Source organism: Vombatus ursinus, unplaced genomic scaffold (assembly GCF_900497805.2).
Source record: "Vombatus ursinus unplaced genomic scaffold, bare-nosed wombat genome assembly UNPS02014821.1, whole genome shotgun sequence".
Classification (NCBI taxonomy): domain Eukaryota; kingdom Metazoa; phylum Chordata; class Mammalia; order Diprotodontia; family Vombatidae; genus Vombatus; species Vombatus ursinus.
Genome location: NW_020954599.1, coordinates 100,925 through 113,683, shown reverse-complemented (window position 1 = coordinate 113,683; position 12,759 = coordinate 100,925).

The window sequence follows — 12,759 nt, the reverse complement described above, 5'->3', positions numbered from 1 at the left end:
GCATCAGGGGAGGCACTTGCTGTGGGGTTGGGGGTGGTAACAGAGTGAGTGAGTGTGTGAGTGTATGTATGTGTGTATGTGTGTGTGTGGACACACACACACATACACACATATCTGCACTTAATTTTTGCCTTCTTGGGAGAGGTGGACAGAAAAGCAGGAGGTGGGGAGGTGGGGAGTGGGGGAAGGAGGTAGGGAGGAAAAACAAAGAAGAACAAAGTAAAAAGTGCATAGCATAGAACAAAAAAAATTTACAAGGAAGGAAAGGTGGATAGCTCAGAAAACAATGTGTACTATTTATTATATAGGCTTTTTTTTTTTTGGCTAGGCCATGGGGTTAAGTGATATAGCCTTTCTTTCTTTCTTTCTTTCTTTTTTTAGTGAGGCAATTGGGGTTAAGTGACTTGTCCAAGGTCACACAGCTAGTACATGTAAAGTGTTTGGTCGGAGGCCAGATTTGAACTCAGGTCCTCCTGACTTCAGGTCCGGTATCCACTGTGCCATCTAGCTACACCAATATAACCTTTCTTGATATAGATATTTAATGCTGTATATTTTGAATCCTCTCACATTCTGCTCTGCACCTGGCAATGCTTTTTTTCTTTTCTTTTCTTATTTTGTATTTGTTTTACTATTTCAGTTTATAATATATTTTTTCTTTTCTTATATATTTAAGTTTATTTCTTTTTCTTTTATTTTGTATTTAAATTTAAAATAAAAAAAGAAAAAAGAAAAAAGAGTGACTTTGAGCAAATAAGTTATTTTGATTATTGTAAATACGCAAAATTAAGTATAAAGGACATACGAAGAAAGATGCTATATGCATCCAGAGAAAGAGCTGATAAATAGAAATATGTATAGGATAACAATACACCTCTTTGTGTCTACTGGTAGCCATCTTTGGGGGGAGGAAAGAAAAAAAGAAAAAAATTTACATAACTTTGCTGTGTAATATGAAAGGAATAGCAAGTTGTGCATAATAGATTTGCAGTTTCATATGTGATCATCTTTTTTATTGTACTATGTTGTGAAAATGCTTGTTTTATTCCATAAAGTAAAAATAAAATCAATTTTAAAATCACTTAAGTATGTTAAAAATTATTTCTTGACAGAGTTGAAGTCAGAGATACCAAGCGATGGCTGGACCTTAGGTCAAATATTAACAGTGGTCTCTTTCCAACCCCTTTCTTGGCCTTACTTTCAAGAACATACCATGTAATTTATTAAAGTAGATTAAGAAATTGAAGAGGTGGCCAGGAAAATAGACCCTGGTTTATTTTCTTCTCCCCAAGGACTAGGCTGTCGGATGTACCTATAAGTATGTCTCAGAAACCTGGACTGTTCATTTCTCCAATTCTGTCCTTAGAAAGCTGGGAACAATCCATTCCACACTGGCTGATTTTCACTTCTTTCTATGATCCATCTTATCTTTGGCACACCTCTCCCTATTCTCAATTGAGGTGCTCAGTTTTCATGGGTAATTCCTCTTCAACTATTAACTTCCTCTTTACATTATTCTTTTCATGCAATTCCTTATTTCTTCACCTCAGCTGCTAAATTTGAGCTGCCCCAGCCTGGTGTCCTCTGATGCATGGGCTGTGTGGGCTCTGGGAGTGGGGGTCCTTGATCAGCTCATCCTGTTGAATATTGGATGGAGGAACTCTGACTCACCTTGATCTGAAGCAACTCCTGTCACCTGAAAGTCCCTGTTCCACCCTACAATAATATTAGTGAGGCTGCTTGAGGTAAGAGTAAGGGAGAGTCTGGCACACACTTATGTAAGGGAGCTCTGGCTCCTGTCTGACACAATTACGTGGTTAGTTTGGTCATCTATTCAGTTCTGAATGTTTGGCAAGTATGCAGATAATAAATCTAGATGAATAAAAATTTCTATGAACGAATTATACTGTGGTGCAGAGAAAAGAGAATTAAGTTTGAAGACAGAAGACCTCCATTTAAATTCTAGCTTTAATATTTGTGAGTTGTGTGACCCTCTGAACCTTTTGTCCTTCACGTGTATAAGGGGGTTAATAATGTTGGAATTGCCTCCATAATTGTTGGTTGTAAGGAGGGAAACACTGCTCTGGAACTATGGATACTGGCCCACTGTGATCCTGTTTTTTGAGGGGGCTCCATAGAGGATCTACTCAACCGGCTGAGAATGTGCATCTGGAACTTGGACTAAAAGTGACCTTGCACTCATTTTGCATATCTAAATTGAAAATTGTGCACCTATATTTACATTATAAAAAGGGGAGAGGATGGCCCTGATGTAGGGAAAATAGGACAGTTTGTCCTCATCCATTCCTATGCTCCTTAGCTAGCCAGCCCTATTGACCAGACACCTGGGACCCCTCTCTCCTGACAACATGCAAAGTCCTGACCGGAGAGTTCTGAGGGATGAGTAGCTCCAGCTGGGCCTCTCCATCAGGTTGATGTCTGCTGCTGTATTTTTAGGGGACATGGATCTTCCTTTCTTGCATGCACTAAAAGTGCAGCAGCTACTCATAGGCCCAGCCCCATTGCTAATTGGCATGGAAGCTTTGATCCACTCCATTTCTTACCTGAGTTTGTCTCTCCTTGGACTTGGGAGTTCCCCTCAGGCTTAAATGCAGCCTAAATTCCAAATACCAGAGACAGAACTATCTTCAGGGTTGCCATGGGAACACCTCCAGCTTTAAGCCTTTATGGTGTTGTTGTTGTACAGGGCATCCTATGTACTAGTTTGTTGTGGTTATAAAACAATTAGCAAAACACTGCTTACCTTGGCTATTTAGCCACATGTAGGTACTGATTGGCATTAGCCCCACTGCAGCTCAGAACTCCAGAACTCAAGCAATCCACTTCCCCTAGGAGCAGGGACTAAAGGCATATGTCACTTCTTGCTTTTCTGAAGTTGGTGATGACTGAGGATGTCTGGGCCCCTTCCTGACCAAGGTGCTGGTGCCTCTGGTTACCTTGGATTTTGAGTCACTTAGACTTTATTTTTTCCAGTTTGCTCTCAGATGTTCCAAGGGAGCTGTACAGGCAGGTAGGTGGCAAACAACTCTCATCTCCGTCTAAGCAAAGATAACCCAGCTGCCTCTCATATACCACAGTGAGAACCCAGCAAATGGATAGACCTAACTTCTTCTTGACCTCCAGGTGAAGTCTGGAGGCCTTCTATGAGGCTCTTCTCTAGTTTGTTACTCCTGACTCTTTAAAAAATGGCAGGAAGCTACTGTTGAAAGTGAATTAGCCATTATGCAAACTACCACTGGGAGGCCAGGAAGCTGCAATCCTCATGGAACTTAAGGATTTTGCTTTTAGTGTCCCATACTTGACCGGCTGGGCATGAAGGGCTTGGCCAAGCACAGCAGTGACTGTTCCATAAGCCATATTCCATGATCGTCATTCCCTCTTTCCAGACTATCCCTGTACCACCTTCACTTAGCAACTCTTCACCCTTGAAGTTCACACCATCTATGTATATGGATAGTCCTTACCCTTTCTGATATAACTTACTGGCCTCTAAGTCAGACGTGTCAAACATGCAGTCCCACATACGGCCCAAACCAGGTTAAATTATAATTTGGAAATATTTGACAAAGCAAATAAAAATACAATAAAACATAATATTAACAAGTGGTTTTCTAAGTCAATATATGGCTCACAAATATCCTTATATATGATTTAGTGGCTCCTGTTTCTATTTAAATTTGACACCATTGCTCCAAGTCTTTCCTCTTCCTCTTTGAGAGATGTATCGATCCATAGATTTCCTCTTCACCTCAAGTCCTGACCTTATTTCTGGGGATTTTGATATTCACATCAGTGTTTTTTTTGGACACATTAACCTTCCAGTTCATCCTCCTTCTCAATTCCCATGACCTTTATTTTCTCTCCATCTCAGTCACACACAGTAATGACCATATTCATAGACCTGATCTCAGTATCACCCACAAGTTTTCTATCTTCCTGGCCCAGAACTTTGAAAATTTCTCTGAACCTACCATCTTATCCTTCTAACATTATCTCTGCCTCAGCCCTCCTAAACCTAGCCTTCATTCTCACCGTTACCTCCAGCCTCCACCTTTCTGTGTGTTTCCAGGTCGTCATCCCTGCTCTCACAATCACTTTCCTCCCTCCTATGCAGGTGTGTACTTGAACCATCTTTAACCAGCTTGGAGGAGGAGGGTGGAGTATGCAGGTACATTTAAGTTTAATCTGCATAATTGACACTTTCTTAAGACTAGATAACCATCAAAACAATAAATCAAGACCTGATTTGTAATGCTTGTTAATTTCTGAGGTGTAATTGCTTGCACTAAAAATTAATGGTTTCCCTCAAGCTGGTTAAAGGTGGTTCTTCCCCTCCTCTTCTCCTCCTTCCCCTCCATTTAACTTTACATCATTATCCAGTCTTGAATTGTTACCAATCACATCTTGCCAATCCCATTCCCATAGTACTGAAGAGTCAATCAAGTGTACTGATTGCCTGCATACATTTTTGCTATTTAATCTCACTTGGTATACTACAATTCTTTTATTTTTCTCTGATTGACTGTATCACACTTCCGCAAAAGTCATTCCAAACCTTCTGTTTTTTCAAGTCTTCTATCTCCCTCTCAGCAAAGGACTTAGTCTTCTGCTTTACTAAGAAAATGGAGGCAATGAATGGTGAGCTTCTTCTTTATTCCCTACCTCAAAGCCTCTGCAACTGAAAAAAAATTCATCTATGAAACCTCTGAAAGTGGTTATTTAATCTTTGCTTAAAGTTCTCTAGTGATGTGGGACCCCCTATTTCCTCACGCACTTCAGGTCATTATACTTCTGGATAGCCCTAATTGTGGGGAAGTTTTCTCTTACATTAAAACCCAATTAAATCTGCTCCTCTCTGCAACTTCTCTGCATAACTCTTTGTTCTGTCCAGTGGAGCCAAGAAGAACAAATGTAATTCATCCTCCAATTGATAGCCCTTCAAGTTCTTGAAGTTATCTCTTATGGTCCCCTCAAATCTTCTCTAATCCAATGTAAATATCCCCAGTTCGTTTGACCATTCCACCTATGGCGTATTCTCAAGGCTTTTCACCATCCTAGTTACCATCAAGCGATCATTTAATCAATCAACAAACATTTATTAAATGCCTACTATGTGCCAGACACTGTGATAAGCTCTGGGGATGCAAAAAGAGGCAAAAAAATTGCCCTTAAGGAGATTACAATCTAAGGGGGGCAGACAAAGAAGTGAACAAAGCTTGTGCAAAGCAAACTATATATGAGATAAGTAGGAAATAATTGAAAGAGGGAAGGCACTGAAATTCAGAGGGGTTGGGGAAGGCTTTCTGTAGAGGCTGGAATTTTAATTGGGATTTAAAGGAAGCCAGGGAAGTCAATACTTGGAGGGAAGGAGGGAGAGCATTCCAGGTAAAGGGATAGCCAGAGGAAATGCCTTCTTCTACGTATGATTTCAAGGCTCTTCACTTTTCTAATTGCCCTCTTCTAAAGTTTTCAGCTTTCTAAAAAAAAAAAAAAAAACCAATGTCCTTCCTAAAATATGCTACCCAGAACTGAACATAATATTCCATTTGTGATTTTTTTTTCTTTTCTACTTCTGAATAAAGCTCAGATCCCTTAGCCTGGAACTCAAAACCCTTCACAGACTGCTTCACTCTCCCTTACTGTGGTTTATGTAGACTTATGTTCTGGGTAGATAGAACCCCTCATTGTTTCATCAATCTAATTTGGATTTTCCTATTATTTCTCTGCCTAGAATCCATTTTCTGTTCCTTCTGCTTCCTCTCTTCCCCACCCCTGACTCTATCTCTCCTTGCTGAAATCCTACAGATTCTTCTAATACTCAGTTTTAATTCCATCTTCTTTATGAAGTCTTCCCTGATCTTTTTGGCTGAAAGTGTTCTTTAGACTATAAGGGGAAGTACAATGTTTATTCATATTTATAGATTCCATAGTATCCAACACTTGGCCTTTAATATACTACATAATTAAATGTATGTTGAATGATTAAATTATCCTACTGATCTATCTGGTGGTACCTCATATTGTTCTTAGACATTAGTCAACATCTCTCACCTCCCGGTCAACATCTTAGTGGTTTTTTCCTTTAGCAGCAGCCCCTTCTAAGACTTGAGCCTCTGAGCTGTACCTCCTGAAGGTTCTACTTTTCTATCCTCTTAGCATTTAGGTATGGCCACTCTCTTCCAATACTTTTAAAAATCCTGCTCCTCTTTGTTAATGTCCTGCCTTAAATATGACACTCAGCACTGAGCAAAGTACTCCAGATCTAGTCTAATCAGGGTGGAGTAGAGTGAGATTGTCATTTCCCTTGTTCTGGACATTCTGTCTTTTTTTTCTCCTGTAACTCATTTAAGTTGTCCTTTCAAATTTAGATGTTATACTATTCAGTATATATATGTTTAATATTGATATTACTTCAATTGTGGCATTTTTTAGCAAGATATAATTTCCTTCTTTATCTCTTCTTCTTCTTATTTTATTATTTATTATTATTTTATTTATTTATTATTATTTTATATTTTTTTTTTGGCGAGGCAATTGGGGTTAAGTGACTTGCCTAGGGTCACAAAGCTAGAAAGTATCAAATGTCTGGTCTGGGGCCAGATTTGAACTCAGATCCTCCTAACTCCAAGGCCAGAGCTCTTTCCACTGTGCCACCTAGCAGCCCTTGAACATTATATATTTATGATGCATTCTAAGGTCACATTTTGTTTGTTTGTTTTTGCTACCATGTCAGACTAATGACTTATTGAACTCACCTTCTTCTAAAATTCCCATGAATCATTCACTCACCATACCTCTCCTATCATCTACTTGCATAGTTAATTTTTTTAATAAAAAATTTAGAGTTTTATATTTAGCCATATTAAAATGTCATCTTTGTTTCATGGCTGGCCTTGGCCAAATATTTTATCAACTTGTAGTCAATCTATTATATCTGGACCTCTGGAACTTTAGCTAGGATTATCTTTGGGCAGTAGATTTAATGTACCCTCAGGACCATGCCCAAAGTCCTGGTAGAACTTGTCAGCCTTTGAGATCCTAGTGTCGGCCCTACGTCACAACCCGAGATTGGAGTAAGACTTTTCAAATGAATGAAAATAGTTATTGTCAAGACAATAATACTTAGTTGGATAAGCAGTCCATTGAGTTTCTCTATCTATATCCATATCACCTATATTGCTATCTGTCTGTCTGTCTATCTTTATTGGATAGGAACTGAAGATGGACAGTGAGCTGGGTCTAGAACTTAATAGGAAGAAGAGAGTGGGCAGGATTTCATTTGGGAAATTAAAACAGTTCTGACAATCCCAATTTGTTCCCTGATGTAAAAACCCATTTTTAGCACCAAGATTCTTTTTGGTGATTCTGTTTTATTGCAAATGTTAGAATCCCACAGTCTCTAAGAATCAAAATTCCAAGTGACCCAAAGTGCAATGGAGAGATGCATAAGCAGGTTGAAGAACGCTACTAAAAATAAGTTGCATGAAGAAGTTCCATAAGTTATGCTGTTCAGAACTATGATCAGAAGAGGAAGTGGTTTGGTTGTATAGTGAGAAGGAAAAATAACAGGAAGACAACCCAAATGTTGCTCTGGGATAAGCAAAATCTGAAAGCTAACCTCTAGCATGTTGGGTGTGTCTTTAGGGAGGATTTATATGAGGACATAAATAAGAATTGAGCAGAATGGGAAGACATTAATGAATTGCAATATGTAGCAGTGTAGGAAACACCCATATTGATAAGATCATAGATCCATGAAGACACTGACATATGGAAATAAATTTCATTTTATAAGATTTGGCCTGGAGGGCAGCTAGGTGGTGCAGTGGATAGGGCACCAGCCCTAAAGTGGGGAGGACCTGAGTTCAAATCTGGCCTCGGACCAAACACTTGACACTTACTAGCTGTGTGACGATGACCAAGTCACTTAACCCCAATTGCCTTAAAAAAAACATTTGGTCTATCGTTCTAGTCTAGTAAGCCCTTTTGGATCTTGACTTTTCATATAAAATGTGGTCTATATATCCCTCCCATCTTTGTAGGCTATGATCCAAGTCATTGACAGGGAAAAAAAAATCCTCTAAAAAAGAGACAAAACCCCTAAACATGAAGGCTGTGGAAAATTTCTCTTGGTCTATCAAGGCAAGAAATCCACTATAATGAAAATGTGAGTTCAATCCAAAGTAAAACAGAAAGCTCATCAAAGGAGACGGCCAAGACTCACTTGCAATCATAACTCCAGAAGACTAATTATACAACAAGCCTTCCACCTCTTGGTAGAGAAATGATGGATTGTAGGTATAGAATGAAACAAACATTTTCAGATACAATGCAGATTAGTTTAGCTTGAGTAAAATTTGCTACATGAAGGCCTTTTATTTAGAGACAATTGATTTGTGGTTTTTGTTTCATTCCTGCGGCTAGATCTCATGCCTTCCACCAACCAATACAAGCATGGACTGGTGCTATACAGCTGGATTTCTGATTTCACTATATATGTTAAGATTCCTACCTTTTCATTTTTGTTTCTTCTAATTTTTAGGAATCTTTCTATGTGTATAAAGCCAGCAAGAACAGCAGCTGTCAAAAAGGGTTTGTTGCTATTTTGATGTATAGCTACTGTATTTGATTTCTTCAGCTATGAATCTGCTGCAACATAACCTGGTAAGTATCTCTTTGTATGGGCTTATGGCAACCTCATAGTCAATGAATGTTCTTCTTAAATTTATTAGATTTGAGTTGCTCAATATGACTCCTTAAAGTGATTTCCTGGCATGTTTCCTAGTTTTGTTTGTGTAACCCAGGAGTTAGATGTCATTATACCATGATACCTCTTTTTCCCCACGTAATTTGACCCTTCCCTCACTACTTTGCATTGCCATTGCAGGTACATGTATAAGCTTAATGGTGCTTCATTCCTATCGCTCTGATCCTTAAGACCCCCCTTTTCTCTGATTTTGCAACTTTGGCACCGATCTTGATTCTGAGTCAATTTTTGCATTTTCATTTGCATGTTTTACCAGCATTCAAACTCAAAACATTTAAAACTAAACTCTTGCCCAAACCAACTCTTTCTTCAGACTCTCATATTTCCCCTAGCCACCCCAGCTCAGAATCTTGGAATTGAATTCAATTGAATTGAATTCTCCTCCTGCAGGTCTCAGAGCCCTGTTGCAAGAGGAAGCCCTAGTCATGGCCCAGCATTGTAGTAGCCTCAAAGTCCCTTGAAGGAGGGGCCTAGTTTTTGCCACCATACTCAATAGTAGGTTGTATCTGGCCATTTTATTTAGATGTGCAGTTTGATACAAGCATAGGCTCCCCCATCCCCCCAATGTAGACATGGAGGTTATTGAAATAAGCAAAACAAAGAAAATGCTGAACACTATTAGGAAATACCTCGGACTGAGAATTCCAGAAGGGAAATCCCAATGAAGAGAGAAACTCCACAATTTCAAATTAACCCTAAAAAAAAAAAAAAAACTGATCACAAAGATTGTAAGAATACTTGGAAGAAATAAAATTTGAGACACAAGGATATAGGGAGGAAAGAAAGGGAACAATATTTGCTACCTTAGGACAAATAATGGAATACCTTACCTAAAAAGCATAATTAGAATGAACCAAATAGAAAAAAATGACTCAATGAGACATCAAGAAATATTGAGACAAAATCAAAAACCTGAAGAAAAAAAGAATGAAATGTAAGAAATAATTCACTATGCACAACTGACCTGGGAAATAGGTCAAGGAGAGATAATCTAAGAATTATCAGACTCTGAAAATCATGACAAAAAAAGGCCTGGATATCATATTTCAAGAGTTATAAATAAAAACTGCCCAGAACTCTGAGAACCAGAGGATAAGTAAAAATAGAAAGAATCCACTGGTCACATCATGAAACCAGTCCCCCAATAAAAATGCCCAGAAATGTTATGGCCAAAATCTTATTTGTAAAAATTGGTTTGGGAGCAAACAGAGGATAATGTTGATCATAAGAATATCAAAAGCTTTTATAGGAACATAATCAATTCAGCTAGGATAAAATTAAATGCAATTGGGAACCCCCTTCCCCAATTTTCCTAAAAATATGATTTTTCTGTGTGTGTGGGTATGTGACTACAATGTCTTTTAAGGGGTACAGGGACCCCAAAATATTGAGGCTCAGGGCAGAGTTGTCTGGTATTCATGGACTCAAGAAGTCTTTCAGTCCAATGGCAAAAATTTATTGTAATGCTATATAGTGGGCAGAGCTCTTTATGGGACCCACATCCTAATAAGAGTGATGCTAAGCCTTTTTTATCAAAAGTTCAGGGAGTGGTGTGCCAAGAATGCTAATTAAATGATGAACATACTGTTTTTGTACCTTGGACGCAGGTATCATTCACTACTGGCATAGCCTGGGTGGGTCAGTTCCTAAGGGGTCTGTACGTCTGTATATCCATGTCTGTAACAAAATAGCCTTGGGAGTTGATGTCTATACCTTGACCTCTGGATTGCATACAGTAACTGTGGGACTCATGGTAGTTCTGCTGGTACAAGATAGTCCTGTTCATAGAAGGGAAATTCTACAGAGTGTCAACTTGTTGTTGTAACAGGAAGAGATAGTTTACCTCACTGCGGCCCACTCATGAGTGATTGCCAGAGACAGGGTTTTTGGGCTGGGAAGGGATATGGTCCTAGGGCTGAGGTTTAAGCACAAATGCCTCATCAACTGGACCTGTGATTTCATTTCTATAAAGTACACTAAGTCATGGAACACCCTCTGCCAATAGAGATCTTCATCTGCTCTCCAATTTGCAGTTTTAGAGTTGCTTGGAGGCATCTAGAGGTTCAATGACTTTCCCAGAGTCACACAGTATCTATCAGAAGCAACACTTGAGCCCAGGTCTTCCTTATATCAAGGCTGGCTCCCTATCCACTTTACCATATTCCCTCAAATGTATCCACACTATATAGGGACAGAAGACCCTATATACAGAAGACCCTTCCCCCCAATGGATAAGTGACTAATCTAGGAAATGAACAAACAGTCCTCACAAGATTTGCAAATTATTAGCAACCCCGTGAAAAATAGCTCCAAATTACTATTGATAAGAAAATGTAAATTTAAAAATTAAATTAAAAATTCAAATTAAAAAACCTTTGATATTTCATCTTATAATTAGAAAATTTGCTTGTTATTGGGAAAAATCTGCTAACAATATAAGCAGAACTCAATCCACCACACAACATTCAAGTAGGGTTCCTTGATGGCCTTGGCATGGCTTACTGTGTCTTGAGATGATGGAGAAGGGTACTAGAGCGTGGCTGTCAGATCCCATTCTGTCAAACTCCCTTTGGATTGTAAAGAGGGTTCCTTTTCAATGAAGTGTTTGCAGCAGAAACTTGGGGCAGGGCTCCTCCCTTGGTAACGATTTCTTCGTATGTTAAAAAAATGGTTTTAAACTGGGTGCACTTCAAGCTCCTTTCATCTTAAGGTTTATGATGTGCTATTGAAGAAGGAAAAGAACTCACTTCTGGCCTTCAATCTGACGTGTTTTACTTTTAATCTGCACTTTAGGCATAGAGAGTGAAGGGGAGTAATGAAGAATGTCTGGAAAGGTAAACTGCAAAATGATTGTGGAAGATGTTTAAATGCCAGATAAAGGAGTTAGAATTTTATCTTAGAAATAATAAAGAACCATTGTAAGCTTCTTGAGCAAGGGAATAACCTGATTAGATGTTTATATAATTAGATGTGTTTAGGAAAATTATTTTAGCTGTGTGGAGAGTGAATTAGGGAAGGGAGGGGAAGGAAGGAGAGAGGAAAGAGAGGAGAGGAAAAAGGGGAAGATGGGATCAGAGGCAAGGCAAGGCAGGCAGATTGGACAAAGGAGAGGCAGGCGAGGTGAGAATGAGGAGAGGAGAAGACAAAGGAAGGGAGAGGAGAGCACAGACCTGGGTCAGAGCCCTGCTAAACACCCACATTTAGGATATGGGGAATGAAAGAAGATTCAACAAAGAATAGGAAACCAAAGAGGACCAGCGAAGGAACAGTCACAGAAGTAAGAGGAGAACTTGGAGAGAGCAATCTTGTAAGAGCCAAGGGAGGACACTTTATGCAAGTTGTCTGTTTTATCAAAAGCTGCTGAAAAGCCAAGGGGAATTGAGAATGAGAAGAAGCCCATTGGATTTAGCAATTAAGAAATAATACTTGAGTTGGTAAAGGACAATTCTAATAGAGTGTTGCAGTTAGAAGCTAGAATTCAAAGGGTTGAGAAACGAGTAGGAGGTGAGGAAGTGGAATCAAGGCATGTAGCTCCTCTTCCCCTTCCCAAGGAGTTTGTCTGAAAGTGAGGGAAAATGGAGGACAACAGTTTGTAGAAAAGGCAATATTTTGTTATTTTTAGAATTTTTTCTTATTCAAAATGAGGGAGAATTGGGAATGTTTGTAGTCAGTAGAGAAGGAACCAATGGATGAGGAGAACGGGGCAGGAGACAGGATCAAAGTAGAAGGACTGACCTTGGCAAGGAAATGGTCCACCTCTTCCTCACATACCAGAGGAGTTAGGGGTGACATAGAGAGGTTTGAGGTGTGGATTGAAGAGTAAAGAGTACTCAAAATAGATGGTCTCTTTTATTGGTGAAATGATTTAAGGTCCTCTGCTGAAAGGGAGTGGCATAAGTGGTTTGAAGAGAGGAGAGGTTTGGAACAGAAGATATGGGGAGTGCAGTAGAGATTCAATCAGGTAAGAATAA